Genomic DNA, 21,230 nt, shown 5'->3' on the forward strand with positions numbered 1-21,230 from the left:
ACGTTTTCTTAATTTCCTCCGTAATCTACGGGATCTTCTGTACTATATTAGATATTCTATATAATTAGAATATTATTCGATAACCGAAAATCATTTCATATCGAAAATCCTCTAACTGATCATAAGAGATGGATCCTACACCTAGCTTGGATTCCATTAGTTCCGGAAGCAATTTCGAGATGCATATTGAAGTAGACTCCGAAGTCAATGAACCCGAAGTGTCTCCACCGTTTAGCTATTTTTCTTTCTGAAGGAGATGGGGGTGGGTCCGAGACTTACTCACTCGATGGAGAAATGAAGAAGGCGAGTCCTACCGCGAACTAAACTTACCTCCTAACATCGGAGAAAACGATGTACTCACCGGTGAACCTATGCGCAACACTGTATTCACCCTTATTGCTAAAGTTTTCCACCTCGAAGGTCACATTACTGCAATCTCATAAAATATTCAACCTCTACTTCCGAATACCAATCGAAGGGGAATATTAGAAGAAGTTAGAGAACTTCGAATTGATAATCAAGATCTATCAAATCAGATGAGTGGATGGATAGAAATGATAGAGGGTAGGATAGAAACCCTGACAAGAATGGTGCGTGATCTACAAGCTATACTTACTACACCAACATCATCACCAACTTCTGCACGAACAACACTTGTAGCACCGACAGCAACAGTACCACCATCAGCAGCACCAGCAGCATAACCAGTACCAACAATAACAACATCATCACACGTCTCAACCTCGCAATATATACCTCAAGCATAATCATCGTTTTACAAATCGTTCTACATAAACTATCTTCGTCCTTCATGGCGATTATGTAATCTCTAATGTTTTAGAGATTATATACTCTAGTTCTAGCCGTAAATCTAATGAGTTTAATATTACATTGACGCATTAAATCCATGATTACGTCTGAAGAAAATATATATGTATATATGTTTTCATAAAGATTGTAATTAAAATTTTTATTGTACAAACTATTAATGGTGAAAATATTTTAACGGGTAGGTAATACCCGAGGAATATTTAGATTCCACATGAATAAGTTACACTGTACATTCTTTGAATCTGATTCAATGATCATTCACTCTCCTACTTACAACCACAGAAGTACGAATCCGTTCATCACAGAATAACCATTTTCATTCAATTTCATATTTGGATTTTGACCTATCAGAATCCAACAAGTGGCATAATGAAGAAAACATTGGACAAAATAAAATTTGTTAGAAACAAACAAATTAACTATGAGAAATTTTTTGTTAAGAATCCACGCTAACTGTTTCCAGCTAACTGTTCCTAGCTAACTGATTACATTTTATTTATCGAAATTTATTTTATCGCAATTTAATTCTCGCAATTTTATTTAATGTCATTTAATTTCTGTTATTTATTTTACGCACTTTATTTATCGTCATTTAAATACTGTTATTTACGCATTTTAAATATCGGGACACGTATACAATGTTTTGACATATCATATCGACGCATCTATATATATTATTTGGAATAACCATAGACACTCTATATGCAGTAATGATAGAGTTAGCTATACTGGGTTGAGGTTTATTCTATAATAATATATATACTTTGAGTTGTGATCGAGTCTGATACACGTACACGGTTCACAATACGTATTAATTAATTCGAATATTAAAGCTAGTGACTCACAACTAATCGAGACTCACAACTAATCACTAAAAGCTAGTGACTAAGGTTCTAAGACTTCCATCAACACATAACTAGGGTGTTTTCATACACAATTTAACCCGCTAGGTCAAACCCACCCATTTGACCCATTTCAAGTCAACCATAAACCCTAGAACCAATTTTACTAGCAACACAAGTGAGCTAGTGAATAACTAACCATTTTAGACTCAATAACACCAATTATTACTTTAAAACCCTAGGTTAGTCATTCTTGAGTCCTCTTGACTCAATCTTACCCAAAACCCCCAAAATCACAAACAATAGGTTTTATGTTCATCACTAACCCAAGTTCTAACCCTTAAACAACTTAAATTAAGAAAATCAAAATTAGAACTTACCACCACAACCAAAACGTTGTAGTGACCCAAACTTTTCCATGTTTATATATATTAATTGAGATTGATATTTACATGATTAAATGTTTCCAACATGTTAAGCAATCAAACTTGTTAAGATTTGATTAATTGAAATAGGTTTCATATAGACAATTGACTACCCAAGTTGACTGGTGATTCACGAACGTTAAAACTTGTAAAAACTATATGATGACATATATATGGATATATATATAGTTAACATGATACTATGATAAGTAAACATATCATTAAGTATATTAACAATGAACTACATATGTAAAAACAAGACTACTAACTTAATGATTTTTAAACGAGACATATATGTAACGATTATCGTTGTAAAGACATTTAATGTATATATATCATATTAAGAGATATTCATACATGATAATATCATGATAATATAATAATTTAAAATCTCATTTGATATTATAAACATTGGGTTAACAACATTTAACAAGATCGTTAACCTAAAGGTTTCAAAACAACACTTACATGTAACGACTAACAAAGACTTAACGACTCAGTTAAAATGTATATAAATGTAGTGTTTTAATATGTATTTATAAACTTTTGAAAGACTTCAATACACTTATCAAAATACTTCTACTTAACAAAAATTCTTACAATTACATCCTCATTCAGTTTCATCAACAATTCTACTCGTATGCACCCGTATTCGTACTCGTACAATACACAGCTTTTAGATGTATGTACTATTGGTATATACACTCCAATGATCAGCTCTTAGCAGCCCATGTGAGTCACCTAACACATGTGGGAACCATCATTTGGCAACTAGCATGAAATATCTCATAAAATTACAAAAATATGAGTAATCATTCATGACTTATTTACATGAAAACAAAATTACATATCCTTTATATCTAATCCATACACCAATGACCAAAAACACCTACAAACACTTTCATTCTTCAATTTTCTTCATCTAATTGATCTCTCTCAAGTTCTATCTTCAAGTTCTAAGTGTTCTTCATAAATTCCAAAAGTTCTAGTTTCATAAAATCAAGAATACTTTCAAGTTTGCTAGCTCACTTCCAATCTTGTAAGGTGATCATCCAACCTCAAGAAATCTTTATTTCTTACAGTAGGTTATAATTCTAATACAAGGTAATAATCATATTCAAACTTTGGTTCAATTTCTATAACTATAACAATCTTATTTCAAGTGATGATCTTACTTGAACTTGTTTTCGTGTCATGATTCTGCTTCAAGAACTTCTAGCCATCCAAGGATCCGTTGAAGCTAGATCAATTTTTCTATTTCCCAGTAGGTTTATCCAAGGAACTTAAGGTAGTAATGATGTTCATAACATTATTCGATTCATACATATAAATCTATCTTATTCGAAGGTTTAAACTTGTAATCACTAGAACATAGTTTAGTTAATTCTAAACTTGTTCGCAAACAAAAGTTAATCCTTCTAACTTGACTTTTAAAATCAACTAAACACATTTTCTATATCTATATGATATGCTAACTTAATGATTTAAAACCTGGAAACACGAAAAACACCGTAAAACCGGATTTACGCCGTCGTAGTAACACCGCGGGCTGTTTTGGGTTAGTTAATTAAAAACTATGATAAACTTTGATTTAAAAGTTGTTATTCTGAGAAAATGATTTTTATTATGAACATGAAACTATATCCAAAAATTATGGGTAAACTCAAAGTGAAAGTATGTTTTCTAAAATGGTCATCTAGACGTCGTTCTTTCGACTGAAATGACTACCTTTACAAAAACGACTTGTAACTTATTTTTACGACTATAAACCTATACTTTTTCTGTTTAGATTCATAAAATAGAGTTCAATATGAAACCATAGCAATTTGATTCACTCAAAACGGATTTAAAATGAAGAAGTTATGGGTAAAACAAGATTGGATAATTTTTCTCATTTTAGCTACGTGAAAATTGGTAACAAATCTATTCCAACCATAACTTAATCAACTTGTATTGTATACTATGTAATCTTGAGATACCATAGACACGTATACAATGTTTCGACCTATCATGTCGACACATCTATATATATTTCGGAACAACCATAGACACTCTATATGTGAATGTTGGAGTTAGCTATACAGGGTTGAGGTTGATTCCAAAATATATATAGTTTGAGTTGTGATCAATACTGAGATACGTATACACTGGGTCGTGGATTGATTCAAGATAATATTTATCGATTTATTTCTGTACATCTAACTGTGGACAACTAGTTGTAGGTTACTAATGAGGACAGCTGACTTAATAAACTTAAAACATCAAAATATATTAAAAGTGTTGTAAATATATTTTGAACATACTTTGATATATATGTATATATTGTTATAGGTTCGTGAATCAACCAGTGGCCAAGTCTTACTTCCCGACGAAGTAAAAATCTGTGAACGTGAGTTATAGTCCCACTTTTAAAATCTAATATTTTTGGGATGAGAATACATGCAGGTTTTATAAATGATTTATAAAATAGACACAAGTACGTGAAACTACATTCTATGGTTGAATTATCGAAATCGAATATGCCCCTTTTTATTAAGTCTGGTAATCTAAGAATTTGGGAACAGACACCCTAATTGACGCGAATCCTAAAGATAGATCTATTGGGCCTAACAAACCCCATCCAAAGTACCGGATGCTTTAGTACTTCGAAATTTATATCATATCCGAAGGGTGTCCCGGAATGATGGGGATATTCTTATATATGCATCTTGTTAATGTTGGTTACCAGGTGTTCACCATATGAATGATTTTTATCTCTATGTATGGGGTGTATTGAAATATGAAATCTTGTGGTCTATTATTATGATTTGATATATATAGGTTAAACCTATAACTCACCAACATTTTTGTTGACATTTTAAGCATGTTTATTCTCAGGTGATTATTAAAAGCTTCCGCTGTCGCATACTTAAATAAGGACGAGAGTTGGAGTCCATGCTTGTATGATATTGTGTAAAAACTGCATTCAAGAAACTTATTTTGTTGTAACATATTTGTATTGTAAACCATTATGTAATGGTCGTGTGTAAACAGGATATTTTAGATTATCATTATTTGATAATCTACGTAAAGCTTTTTAAACCTTTATTGATGAAATAAAGGTTATGGTTTGTTTTAAAATGAATGCAGTCTTTGAAAAACGTCTCATATAGAGGTCAAAACCTCGCAACGAAATCAATTAATATGAAACGTTTTTAATCAATAAGAACGGGACATTTCAGTTGGTATCCGAGCGTTGGTCTTAGAGAACCAGAATTTTGAATTAGTGTGTCTTATCGAGTTTGTTAGGATGCATTAGTGAGTCTGGACTTCGACCGTGTTTACTTGAAAATGATTGCTTAACAAATTTTGTTGGAAACTATATATTTTTAACATGTGAATATTATGTGATATATTAATCTCTTAACGCGTTTGGTATTATGTGATAGATGTCTACCTCTAGAACAAGTCCCATTGACTCACCTAATAATAATGAAGAGTCAAATGTAAATTGGAATGATTCGTGGACTGATTCACAAGTTCCCGAAGAGGAACCGGAAGAAGAGTCGGAACCGGAAGAAGATTCGGAACCGGAAGAAGAATCGGAACCGGATGAAGAAATAGAACCGGTGGGGGAAATAATAAAACGGTTAAGTAAAAGAAAATCCTCAACCAACCGACCAAGGTTAATTATGGTCAATGGTGTTTCTGCCAAGGAAGCAAAATATTGGGAGGATTACCAATTCTCCGATGAATCGGATTCCGACGAGAATTCCGATGATGTTATAGAAATTACCCCAACTGAATTTAAAAAGGCAAAAGAAAATAATAAGGGAAAGGGCATAAAAATAGAGAAATCTAATTCCAACCCCGATGAACTTTATATGTATCGTCAACCCCCGAAGTCCTTAAGTTGTAACAATGACCCGGGAACCTCTAAACCACCAGGTTTTTCTAAACCAATGTGGAAAACGACGGTTCGTATTAGGGGAACATCATATATCCCTAGAAACTTGGCAAAACGAACCAAAACCGAAGAAGAAGAAACAAGCGAGTCGGAATAAGATAGTTGTATTCGTGTGGTGTAATATATGTAATATAGTGTGCTTATGCTTTATGATATATGTAAAAATTGCTTGTATTAATAAGTATTTTTTTTATGAATCTAACTCTTGTCTATTTTACAGTTTAAAAACACAAAATGGATAGACAATCCAATATTTTAAGAGACCTACCCGGAGACATGATTGATGAAATCCTGTCTAGAGTCGGTCAGAATTCCTCGGCACAACTATTTAAGGCGAGATCAGTTTGTAAGACATTCGAAGAACGTTCCAAGAATGTCTTGGTTTATAAGAGACTTTCGTTTGAAAGATGGGGGATATCACATTGGGAAACCCATAAGTTACGATGTGTTTACTTTGACGCATATATTGCGGGAAACCCAAATGCTATTTTACGCAACGGGTTAAGAAATTATTTTGACTCAATGTATCCGAATATAGGACTTCATGATTTAGAAAAAGCGGCTAACATGCAACATAAAGAAGCATGCTATGCTTACGGATTAGTAATGTTCGCTTCTCACCAAAGTGAGAACAAGAACATCGGGCTACAACTATTAAACAAAACGTTCCCACAAGTGACGGAGTCAGTAATTGGGGTAAGAAATGAGGTTTTTAGATTGTTACGGGACTGTTGGACATTACGTAACCCTCGTCCCTTTGACGATGTTACAACACGATGTCTTATCAACGGCCATACCGGTTATGTTCCACAAGACCAAGGATGGGAAGTAATCCTAGTAAAACCAGAATGCATGACTTGTTTCTGGACGTATGAATTACGTGTCTTTATTGCCTTTGCTGAACGACTTGTGTACTAGCTAGAATTATCTTCACAACCATCTTGTATCAAATTTATTGTGTGCTATATTTCATGCTATATGTAAAATAAGCGGTATTGTAAGTTTGTAAAATATTGTGTAAAAGTTTGAACGCGAAATATTATTATAATCAGTTTTTCATATAGAATTGTAGTAGTTGAATTGTATATTAGCTACTAAGTATGAACTTAACGGGTAGGTACTACCCGAATTTAAACTTATAAAACGCTAATATGAAGAAAAAGCTTTTATAAATGAGTTCATATTATGCTACGAAATACTATTAACTACTCTTAATATTCTGTATGATTAACTTGTTCCATTTGACTATTTTGAAGGAAATGGCACCGACTACTCGACACACCGTGAATATGAATGAAGAGGAATTCCGTATTTTTCTAGCTTCAAGCATAGCCGCAGTACAGGCTGCGCTACATACCAACAATAACCTTGGATCTAGCAGTACAGGAAATCGTGTAGGATGCACCTACAAAGAATTCACTGCTTGCAAACCTTTGGAATTTGATGGAACTGAAGGACCGATCGAATTAAAACGGTGGACCGAGAAGGTCGAATCGGTGTTTGCCATAAGTAAGTGTACTGAAGAGGACAAAGTGAAGTACGCTACGCATACCTTCACAGGTTCTGCGTTAACATGGTGGAATACCTATCTAGAGCAAGTGGGACAAGACGATGCGTACGCACTACCGTGGTCAGCATTCAAGCACTTGATGAACGAGAAGTACCGTCCCAGAACCGAGGTCAATAAGCTCAAGACAGAACTTAGAGGGTTACGAACCCAAGGATTTGATATTACCACGCACGAAAGACGATTCACAGAATTGTGCCTATTGTGTCCGGGAGCGTTCGAAGATGAGGAAGAGAAGATCGATGCGTTTGTGAAAGGATTACTGGAAAGAATCCAAGAAGATATAAGTTCACACGAGCCCGCCTCCATACAACAGGCATGTAGAATGGCTCACAAACTAGTGAACCAGATTGAAGAAAGAATTAAAGAACAGACTGCTGAAGAGGCCAATGTGAAGCAAGTCAAAAGAAAGTGGGAGGAAAACGGTGATAAGAATCACCAATACAACAACAACAGCAATTACAACAATAATCGCAACAATTATCCCAACAATCACAACATCAATCGCAACTACAACAAACGGCCCAACAACAACAACAACAACAACAACAGCAACTACAACAATCATCCCAACAACAATAATAACCGCAACAACAACAACAATCAGAAGCAGCTATGCCAAAGGTGTGAAAAGTATCACTCGGGGTTCTGCACCAAATTTTGCAACAAGTGTAAAAGAAACGGTCATAGCGCGACGAAGTGTGAGGTCTACGGACCAGGGGTTAATAGAACGAAAGGAACAAATGGTGTCAGAATGAGTAATGGCGGAGCAAGTAGTGTCAGAGCAAGTTACGCCAATGTAGTTTGTTATAAATGTGGAAAACCGGGCCACATTATTAGAAATTGCCCGAACCAGGAGAACACGAATGGACAAGGCCGCGAAAGAGTTTTCAATATTAATGCGGCAGAGGCACAGGAAGACCCAGAGCTTGTTACGGGTACGTTTCTTATTGACAATAAATCTGCTTACGTTTTATTTGATTCGGGTGCGGATAGAAGCTATATGAGTAGAGATTTTTGTGCTAAATTAAGTTGTCCATTGACACCTTTGGATAGTAAATTTTTACTCGAATTAGCAAATGGTAAATTAATTTTAGCAGATAATATATGTCGGAATCGAGAAATTAAACTGATTAGCGAAACATTTAAGATTGATTTGATACCAGTAGAGTTAGGGAGTTTTGATGTGATAATCGGTATGGACTGGTTGAAAGAAGTGAAAGCAGAGATCGTTTGTTACAAAAATGCAATTCGCATTATACGAGAAAGAGGAAAACCCTTAATGGTGTACGGAGAAAAGGGCAACACGAAGCTACATCTTATTAGTAATTTGAAGGCACAAAAACTAATAAGAAAAGGTTGCTATGCTGTTCTAGCACACGTCGAGAAAGTACAAACTGAAGAAAAGAGCATCAATGATTTTTCCGTCGCAAAAGAATTTCCCGATGTATTTCCAAAAGAATTACCGGGATTACCCCCACAACGATCCGTTGAATTTCAAATAGATCTTGTACCAGGAGCTGCACCAATAGCTCGTGCTCCTTATAGACTCGCACCCAGCGAGATGAAAGAACTGCAAAGCCAATTACAAGAACTTTTAGAGCGTGGTTTCATTCGACCAAGCACATCACCGTGGGGAGCTCCTGTTTTGTTTGTCAAGAAGAAAGATGGTACATTCAGGTTGTGTATCGACTACCGAGAGTTGAACACACTTACCATCAAGAATCGCTACCCACTACCAAGAATCGACGACTTATTTGATCAACTACAAGGCTCGTCTGTTTATTCAAAGATTGACTTACGTTCCGGGTATCATCAAATGCGGGTGAAAGAAGATGATATTCCAAAGACTGCTTTCAGAACACGTTACGGTCATTACGAGTTTATGGTCATGCCGTTTGGTTTAACTAATGCACCAGCTGTGTTCATGGACCTTATGAACCGAGTGTGTGGACCATACCTTGACAAGTTTGTCATTGTTTTCATTGATGACATACTTATTTACTCAAAGAATGACCAAGAACACGGTGAACATTTGAGAAAGGTGTTAGAAGTATTGAGGAAGGAAGAATTGTACGCTAAGTTTTCAAAGTGTGCATTTTGGTTGGAAGAAGTTCAATTACTCGGTCACATAGTGAACAAAGAAGGTATTAAGGTGGATCCGGCAAAGATAGAAACTGTTGAAAAGTGGGAAACCCCGAAAAATCCGAAACACATACGCCAATTTTTAGGACTAGCTGGTTACTACAGAAGGTTCATCCAAGACTTTTCCAGAATAGCAAAACCCTTGACTGCATTAACGCATAAAGGGAAGAAATTTGAATGGAATGATGAACAAGAGAAAGCGTTTCAGTTATTGAAGAAAAAGCTAACTACGGCACCTATATTGTCATTGCCTGAAGGGAATGATGATTTTGTGATTTATTGTGACGCATCAAATCAAGGTCTCGGTTGTGTATTAATGTAACGGACGAAGGTGATTGCTTATGCGTCTAGACAATTGAAGATTCACGAACAAAATTATACGACGCATGATTTGGAATTAGGCGCGGTTGTTTTTGCATTAAAGACTTGGAGGCACTACTTATATGGGGTCAAAAGTATTATATATACCGACCATAAAAGTCTTCAACACATATTTAATCAGAAACAACTGAATATGAGGCAGCGTAGGTGGATTGAATTGTTGAATGATTACGACTTTGAGATTCGTTACCACCCGGGAAAGGCAAATGTGGTAGCCGATGCCTTGAGCAGGAAGGACAGAGAACCCATTCGAGTAAAATCTATGAATATAATGATTCATAATAACCTTACTACTCAAATAAAGGAGGCGCAACAAGGAGTTTTAAAAGAGGGAAATTTAAAGGATGAAATACCCAAGGGATCGGAGAAGCATCTTAATATTCGGGAAGACGGAACCCGGTATAGGGCTGAAAGGATTTGGGTACCAAAATTTGGAGATATGAGAGAAATGGTACTTAGAGAAGCTCATAAAACTAGATACTCAATACATCCTGGAACGGGGAAGATGTACAAGGATCTCAAGAAACATTTTTGGTGGCTGGGTATGAAAGCCGATGTTGCTAAATATGTAGGAGAATGTTTGACGTGTTCTAAGGTCAAAGCTGAGCATCATAAACCATCAGGTCTACTTCAACAACCCGAAATCCCGGAATGGAAATGGGAAAACATTACCATGGATTTCATCACTAAATTGCCAAGGACTGCAAGTGGTTTTGATACTATTTGGGTAATAGTTGATCGTCTCACCAAATCAGCACACTTCCTGCCAATAAGAGAAGATGACAAGATGGAAAAGTTAGCACGACTGTATTTGAAGGAAGTCGTCTCCAGACATGGAATACCAATCTCTATTATCTCTGATAGGGATGGTAGATTTATTTCAAGATTCTGGCAGACATTACAGCAAGCATTAGGAACTCGTCTAGACATGAGTACTGCCTATCATCCAAAAACTGATGGGCAGAGCGAAAGGACGATACAAACGCTTGAAGACATGCTACGAGCATGTGTTATTGATTTCGGAAACAGTTGAGATCGACATCTACCGTTAGCAAAATTTTCCTACAACAACAGCTACCATTCAAGCATTGAGATGGCGCCGTTTGAAGCACTTTATGGTAGAAAGTGCAGATCTCCGATTTGTTGGAGTGAAGTGGGGGATAGACAGATTACGGGTCCGGAGATTATACAAGAAACTACCGAGAAGATCATCCAAATTCAACAACGGTTGAAAACCGCCCAAAGTCGACAAAAGAGCTACGCTGACATTAAAAGAAAAGATATAGAATTTGAAATTGGAGAGATGGTCATGCTTAAAGTTGCACCTTGGAAAGGCGTTGTTCGATTTGGTAAACGAGGGAAATTAAATCCAAGGTATATTGGACCATTCAAGATTATTGATCGTGTCGGACCAGTAGCTTACCGACTTGAGTTACCTCAACAACTCGCGGCTGTACATAACACTTTCCACGTCTTGAATTTGAAGAAATGTTTCACTAAAGAAGATCTCACTATTCCGTTAGATGAAATCCAAATCAACGAAAAACTTCAATTCATCGAAGAACCCATCGAAATAATGGATCGTGAGGTTAAAAGACTTAAGCAAAACAATATACCAATTGTTAAGGTTCGATGGAATGCTCTTAGAGGACCCGAGTTCACCTGGGAGCATGAAGATCAGATGAAGAAGAAATACCCGCATCTATTTCCAGAAGATTCGTCAACACCTTCAACAGCTTAAAATTTCGGGACGAAATTTATTTAACGGGTAGGTACTGTAGTGACCCGAACTTTTCCATGTTTATATATATTAATTGAGATTTATATTTACATGATTAAATGTTTCCAACATGTTAAGCAATCAAACTTGTTAAGACTTGATTAATTGAAATAGGTTTCATATAGACAATTGACCACCCAAGTTGACCGGTGATTCACGAACGTTAAAACTTGTAAAAACTATATGATGACATATATATGGATATATATATAGTTAACATGATACTATGATAAGTAAACATATCATTAAGTATATTAACAATGAACTACATATGTAAAAACAAGACTACTAACTTAATGATTTTTAAACGAGACATATATGTAACGATTATCGTTGTAAAGACATTTAATGTATATATATCATATTAAGAGATATTCATACATGATAATATCATGATAATATAATAATTTAAAATCTCATTTGATATTATAAACATTGGGTTAACAACATTTAACAAGATCGTTAACCTAAAGGTTTCAAAACAACACTTACATGTAACGACTAACGATGACTTAACGACTCAGCTAAAATGTATATACATGTAGTGTTTTAATATGTATTTATACACTTTTGAAAGACTTCAATACACTTATCAAAATACTTCTACTTAACAAAAATGCTTATAATTACATCCTCATTCAGTTTCATCAACAATTCTACTCGTATGCACCCGTATTCGTACTCGTACAATACACAGCTTTTAGATGTATGTACTATTGGTATATACACTCCAATGATCAGCTATTAGCAGCCCATGTGAGTCACCTAACACATGTGGGAACCATCATTTGGCAACTAGCATGAAATATCTCATAAAATTACAAAAATATGAGTAATCATTCATGACTTATTTACATGAAAACAAAATTACATATCCTTTATATCTAATCCATACACCAAAGACCAAAAACACCTACAAACACTTTCATTCTTCAATTTTATTCATCTAATTGATCTCTCTCAAGTTCTATCTTCAAGTTCTAAGTGTTCTTCATAAATTCCAAAAGTTCTAGTTTCATAAAATCAAGAATACTTTCAAGTTTGCTAGCTCACTTCCAATCTTGTAAGGTGATCATCCAACCTCAAGAAATCTTTGTTTCTTATAGTAGGTTATCATTCTAATACAAGTTAATAATCATATTCAAACTTTGGTTCAATTTCTATAACTATAACAATCTTATTTCAAGTGATGATCTTACTTGAACTTGTTTTCGTGTCATGATTCTGCTTCAAGAACTTCGAGCCATCCAAGGATCCGTTGAAGCTAGATCCATTTTTCTATTTCCCAGTAGGTTTATCCAAGGAACTTAAGGTAGTAATGATGTTCATAACATTATTCGATTCATACATATAAAGCTATCTTATTCGAAGGTTTAAACTTGTAATCACTAGAACATAGTTTAGTTAATTCTAAACTTGTTCGCAAACAAAAGTTAATCATTCTAACTTGACTTTTAAAATCAACTAAACACATATTCTATATCTATATGATATGCTAACTTAATGATTTAAAACCTGGAAACACGAAAAACACCGTAAACCGGATTTACGCCGTCGTAGTAACACCGCGGGCTGTTTTGGGTTAGTTAATTAAAAACTATGATTAACTTTGATTTAAAATTTTTTATTCTGAGAAAATGATTTTTATTATGAACATGAAACTATATCCAAAAATTATGGTTAAACTCAAAGTGGAAGTATGTTTTCTAAAATGGTCATCTAGACGTCGTTCTTTCGACTGAAATGACTACCTTTACAAAAACGACTTGTAACTTATTTTTCCGACTATAAACCTATACTTTTTCTGTTTAGATTCATAAAATAGAGTTCAATATGAAACCATAGCAATTTGATTCACTCAAAACGGATTTAAAATGAAGAAGTTATGGGTAAAACAAGATTGGATAATTTTTCTCATTTTAGCTACGTGAAAATTGGTAACAAATCTATTCCAACCATAACTTAATCAACTTGTATTGTATATTATGTAATCTTGAGATACCATAGACACGTATACAATGTTTCGACCTATCATGTCGACACATCTATATATATTTCGGAACAACCATAGACACTCTATATGTGAATGTTGGAGTTAGCTATACAGGGTTGAGGTTGATTCCAAAATATATATAGTTTGAGTTGTGATCAATACTGAGATACGTATACACTGGGTCGTGGATTGATTCAAGATAATATTTATCGATTTATTTCTGTACATCTAACTGTGGACAACTAGTTGTAGGTTACTAACGAGGACAGCTGACTTAATAAACTTAAAACATCAAAATATATTAAAAGTGTTGTAAATATATTTTGAACATACTTTGATATATATGTATATATTGTTATAGGTTCGTGAATCAACCAGTGGCCAAGTCTTACTTCCCGACGAAGTAAAAATCTGTGAAAGTGAGTTATAGTCCCACTTTTAAAATCTAATATTTTTGGGATGAGAATACATGCAGGTTTTATAAATGATTTACAAAATAGACACAAGTACGTGAAACTACATTCTATGGTTGAATTATCGAAATCGAATATGCCCCTTTTTATTAAGTCTGGTAATCTAAGAATTAGGGAACAGACACCCTAATTGATGCGAATCCTAAAGATAGATCTATTGGGCCTAACAAACTCCATCCAAAGTACCGGATGCTTTAGTACTTCGAAATTTATATCATATCCGAAGGGTGTCCCGGAATGATGGGGATATTCTTATATATGCATCTTGTTAATGTCGGTTACCAGGTGTTCACCATATGAATGATTTTTATCTCTATGTATGGGGTGTATTGAAATATGAAATCTTGTGGTCTATTATTATGATTTGATATATATAGGTTAAACCTATAACTCACCAACATTTTTATTGACATTTTAAGCATGTTTATTCTCAGGTGATTATTAAGAGCTTCCGCTGTCGCATACTTAAATAAAGACGAGATTTGGAGTCCATGCTTGTATGATATTGTGTAAAAACTGCATTCAAGAAACTTATTTTGTTGTAACATATTTGTATTGTAAACCATTATGTAATGGTCGTGTGTAAACAGGATATTTTAGATTATCATTATTTGATAATCTACGTAAAGCTTTTTAAACCTTTATTGATGAAATAAAGGTTATGGTTTGTTTTAAAATGAATGCAGTCTTTGAAAAACGTCTCATATAGAGGTCAAAACCTCGCAACGAAATCAATTAATATGAAACGTTTTTAATCAATAAGAACGGGACATTTCAAACGTAGCTAGAGGGGAGATGAACAACTTTATAACTCGAGCTAAGACCCAAAACTAGCTCCTTCTTCCTTTACTTGAGCTTTCTCTCACTCAAATGGGTTTCTCTCACTAAAATTGAATTAGAAAGATGAAGGTGGTTGAAAATGGAGTTATGACTCCCAACCCACTGATCTGTGATCTTATCTCGTCCCTAAGTGAAATTACCACAATGCCCTTCCAAAATAACTAATTAAAAAGGCAGAACCCGGCTACAGTAGGAGTGCGCCATTCGCACCCCTAAGTGTGAGCTGAGCACACCTAGGCCTGAACAGAATCTGACTTCTGTTTAAATTCAGAATTATTCCCACGCTTTATGTACTATAATTACACGTCTGTACAATAATTATTTGGGTGTTACATACGGAAGGAAAGATCGATGCATATAGTCATGCACCTGAAAACATTCGGAAACTTGAGTAAACGTTTAACACGTATCTGTGCTAGCTCCTTTGGCATTGATCCATGCATATAGTCATGCACCTGAAAACATTCGAAAACTTGAGTAAACGTTTAACACGTATCTGTGCTAGCTCCTTTGGCATTGTTATTACCGAAAATAACTTTGCAATTCCTTTTCATATTAGAGAGTTTTGTCACAGCTTCAGCAAATCAATTTCGACTTTTCATTCCAATAAGCTCGATTAGAACCTTAATGTATACGATTGCCCTTTCGTCATCATTATCGGGGAACCGTTTATATCTCACCACATTAGCAGTAAACTTACCAACAACTTCGTTGATCTTTGACTTTCCGAAAAATCATTATCCTTATCGAAACCCTATCCGTATCTTGTAACGATAATTGCCATACCAATTACTGAGAATCAGCAATCAGTATTTTGAATCTCGCAGCATTTATACATCAACAGTTATATGCATACATATAACACTTGTCTCCTGGAATTATGATCTGCATTTATCGTTACTTTAAATGTTGAAAAAGTTGAATGAAGCAGCAAAAATTGTAAACGAGCTTAATCGTCAAAAGTTTGATGATAAAGGATAGTATGTTGGCAAAGCTCAGAAAGGTTGGAACAGGAAAATGAATTGAGCAAACTATAAAGGAGACTGTAGACAAATCACAAGGAATAAACCTGTACTTAACGAATTCAGATGATTCTATATCTGATGAACTCTTCAGCGAATATCTTACTCCTTATTTATTCTAAATCCTTGCGAAAGGATTTTCTTCATCAACTTTCGAACTTAGAAATTCTAAAATATCATCAAAAATATCTTCGATATTTCTGAGGATATTTTCATAAATATTCTCGTCCGAAATTATATACCTCTTCGTGCTTCCTATGTTTCATTATATTGGAAACTTCTGTAAAATCTAAGTTTTATTTATGAATGAATTCTGAAGAAATGTAAAGAAATTGATGCATGAATTAGTATAATATAATGACACTTGATCAACGTGATTATATTACAGTAAGTCATGCTGAGTTTCTAATGGAACGTGATGATTCACAGATCATAACGTCATCACGTGCCATGTTACATAACTCTTTCATTCTGCTTAACTTCTGAACATATCAAGAAAATATATTTTTGATAGTTCTATTCTCAGTGATTCTGGTAATTCGACAAATCAAATAGTGCGATTACGTTCTTTCTTGTTTAGAACATTAAGTTCATTCGAAACTCCATACTTATGAATTCTGGACCATTACTTGCGAAAAGAAAACAAAAGCATGAAGCTCTGAAATAGAAAGGGGGTATAAATTGTAGCAAATAAGATAGGGCATTAACTGTGAATGACAATGATTATAGAAGACGGAAGCAGAGACTCCAAAATATAAGAGAAAATATAAAACCCAATAACAACACGGGGATTACAAACCGTGGATATTAATACGAATGGAAATATAAAGACACGATATAATTAAGAATAATATCACCCAAGGTAATAGTAGAAGTAAACAGATGTTTCTTGTGAAAGATTGAAAAGAAGGATGACAGAAATGATAATTAGGAAAATATCAAGGATTAGAACGGGATTAAGCATTTTCTCAATCTTTTGGATCTATGAACTAAGAAAGAAAGTATAGGAATGGTGAGAATAATGGAACGGAAGATTTAATTTATAATGGAAATATCAGACAGAGTAATCGAGGCAGATCACCGTATTTAATTATAGAGATCTTAATTTCCTTATTCGCCGAAGAATCAAATCTTTTAGATTTCGAAGATTTCTTTAAATTCCTTGAATTCCGAAATTCAATAGTGACTACATCAAAAGTCAAGATAAATCCTTTCATTCTTTTGTGATAGCTTCACTCGTACTCTTCGCGTAATCGAATTGTTTTATCCATATTTCTCATTAATGATAAAACCCTATGTACTGACTCATATTCGTCATGGAAACATACTTATTGTCAGCCATGACCATCCCAATCAAATTTCGGGACGAAATTTCTTTAACGGGTAGGTATTGTAACGACCCGAAAATTTCCGATCAAATTTAAACTTAATCTTATTATGATACCGACGCGATAAGCAAAATCTTTAATGTTGTGTTTTAAAAAATTTTGAACTATTTATATGAATTCATTTGACCTTTAACTATTTCCGACGATTTACGAACAACTATTTGTAAATAGATATGTATGTATATATATATAAATGGTAATTGAAAATATAATTTGAAATATTATATGTTATTGCTATTTAAATTTAATTATGTAAAATAAAATAAAAATAGGATATTATAATAATTATTATTTAAATATATATATATATATATATATATATATATATATATATATATATATATATATATATATATATATATATATATATATATATATATAAAGTATATTAAAAATAAATATTAAATGATTGTAATACTCATTTGATGTCCCGATTGATATTAAGTAAGTTAAATTCAAACTTACATGATTTTAAAATAAACGTTGATTCGAAAATGAGTTATATAAAATATAGGCTTATTAAAAATATATTTAGGAACTATTTATTGAGTTTAAAATTTTTTTTTTATATTTTACTTGGGGTTGGGAGTGAATAATTAATGTAATTTTTATTTATTAAATTAATTATCGAATTTTATACCATAAGGACCGAAATAAATAAAGATAATTACTGTGAAAGTGTGGGATTTTTCTGAAGATTTTTATCCGTCACTGATTAACAATGGAGCTCGTTATACTAGTCCGTAAATTAGATTGGGATGTCGACATAGAGGCGGCTAATTAATTCACATAGTATTATATTATAATATTATATATTACCCGTGATATTGGTGTTATGATTGAAGATAGTGTGTTTACTTTATGACTTCATCACAAATTGAAATATATGTATACATATATGTGTGGATATTATGAATGCAAAACAACCCCTACTTGCAACTACTTTTCATTTATGTCTTCCTTTTCAATTCCCCACTAGTTTTCCACTACCATATATAATATACACATAGATAACATATACTTGCACACAAACAAAATTCTTTTCGTGCTTTTGGTTCTTGGTTACTGCAACTACCAATTTTTCATATTATTCCTTGCTGTTTTACCCATCGAAGAACAACAACAAACTCATTCCTGTTTACCTGCTCGATCGACAGATACTTGCCACTGTAGCTTTCGGTTTTACTTTAATCATCATCAAACACTATCCTAACCTCACCCCCTTCAACCAAACACCCACCCCTATATTTGATCACCTTCTATGCTTCTTGCTTCGGCCACCAACACCACACTTCACCTTCCACCAAGATCCATCGGCAACCGTGAACCACCCTTATCACCGCCACCCTACAATCACATATGAACAACCATCACTTGTATTCTTTTGGTTCACTTTCCTTGGATATTAGACACACCAAAACAGACCACCACCCGCTATTTTGTTACTGTTGTACTGCTGCTATAACCATCCTCTCCATTGGGAACAACCATTATCCTATGTTTCGGTTTCTAATATTGCAGCTGAGAACACAACACCATGACCACTGCCTTTCTTGTCCTTGTTTCTGTCGAGTAAAACCACCCAACCATCATCCTCACTCTCTCTCATCTCTCTCTCTCTTGTTTTCTGTTTGAAAAGCCATCGTGAAAACCATCATTCAACGATCTATAAACTGCTGCTACTATTGTGTTACTAAGGCTACTACTATGACATATTTCTGTTGCTATTGCAGTCGATAAATGATTATGGTGAACGACGAAGAATATGAAGAAAATAACAACGCTACAGTGAACAATAATGAGAATGTTTCTGTTGTCGCTGCTACACGCTGTTTTTCTTTTTTCCTTGATTGGCCGACAGTGACAAAGCAATAATCCCACAATCCAAATGAGTGTAATTAAAAACATGATAAGCGGGTCCTATTTATCTAACATTCCAGGAGATGCTAATTGAGTCGTGTAACAAACATTCGTATTTAATGGGCTCTCTATTTGGGCCGAAATCTAGAATTATGTTGGGCCTAGAAGTGGGTGATTATGATCTTATGTGGGATCAATGATGATCATGATTATTAAATAATGTTAGATCAAGGTAACGATGCATGGTGATAATAAATTGATTATAGGCGATGATGATACGGGTTAAGATGATGATAGTTGATTATGATCATTATGATTATGATTATGAAATAGGAATAAAAGAGATGATTATGATTATGATATGGTTTTGTCCATAGTTATTAATGATGATGATAATGAAACACGTTTATTATGATGAGGATGTTAAAGATGATCATGATGAGGTGACACGTATGATATTGCTGATGATTATGATAATAACAGGTTATGATGTATTTGATGATGATCCGAATTAATATTGATTAGGAAGAGAAGAATTAGGGAAGCAGAAACATATAAGTTAAATAGAATTTTTATGGGGATTTAATCAGAAAAAGTGTGATCAGAGGAGTAGTTAGGGATGTTATCGGGTTAGCGGGACGTCGCGGGGTCAAACCCGGACTTGGGCATTTTTTTAAGGACTACTCCTTTGAGGTAGTATTACGATTACCATTATTATCATTGTTGTTATTATTATTATCATTATTATTATTCTTATTATTATTATTATTATTATTATTATTATTATTATTATTATTATTATTATTATTATTATTATTATTATTATTATTATTATTATTATTTTCAAATCTAATTATTATTATTATTATTATTATTATCTTTTTATTATTATAATTATTATTTTTACAAACAAAAGATGTCTATAAAAAAATATATATATATTGATTACATAAATCACAAGTATACTAATATTACATACTAATATGTTTTTAATATATTAACTAATATATTTTTATTTATATTGATATAACATTTATTAAATTATATATATCATATATATATTAAAACATATTATAAGTATTAAGGCAGTCATATATATATAAAGATATTAATCTTAATACATTATATAATATAAATAAACTTAGTTGATTAAATGTGATATGTGTTAATATATATACTTGATATAGGTTCGTGAATCCGAGGCCAACCCTGCATTGTTCAGTATCGTCGTATGAATATTTTTACTACAAAATATTGTAGTGTGAGTTTCATTTGCTCCCTTTTTAAATGCTTTTGCAATATATATTTTTGGGACTGAGAATACATGCGCTGCTTTTATAAATGTTTTACGGAATAGACACAAGTAATCGAAACTACATTCTATGGTTGGATTATCGAAATTGAATATCACCCTTTTAGCTTGGTAGCCTAAGAATTAGGGAACAGACACCCTAATTGACGCGAATCCTAAAGGTAGATCTATGGGCACTAACTCCCCCCATACTGGAAAATGGTATGCTTTAGTACTTCGAGTTTATATTATACAGATGGATTTCTGTTTTGGGGATATTCTATATGCATTATGTTAATGTCGGTTACCAGGTGTTCAATCCATATGAATGATTTTTAAACACTTGCGAGTGTATGATTATTGAATAAATGAAATCTTGTGGTCTATTAAAATTATGAAAATGATTGATTACGATAAACTAATGAACTCACCAACCTTTTGGTTGA

The sequence above is a fragment of the Rutidosis leptorrhynchoides genome, chromosome 1 (genome assembly GCF_046630445.1).
Source record: "Rutidosis leptorrhynchoides isolate AG116_Rl617_1_P2 chromosome 1, CSIRO_AGI_Rlap_v1, whole genome shotgun sequence".
Taxonomy (NCBI): Eukaryota; Viridiplantae; Streptophyta; class Magnoliopsida; order Asterales; family Asteraceae; genus Rutidosis; species Rutidosis leptorrhynchoides.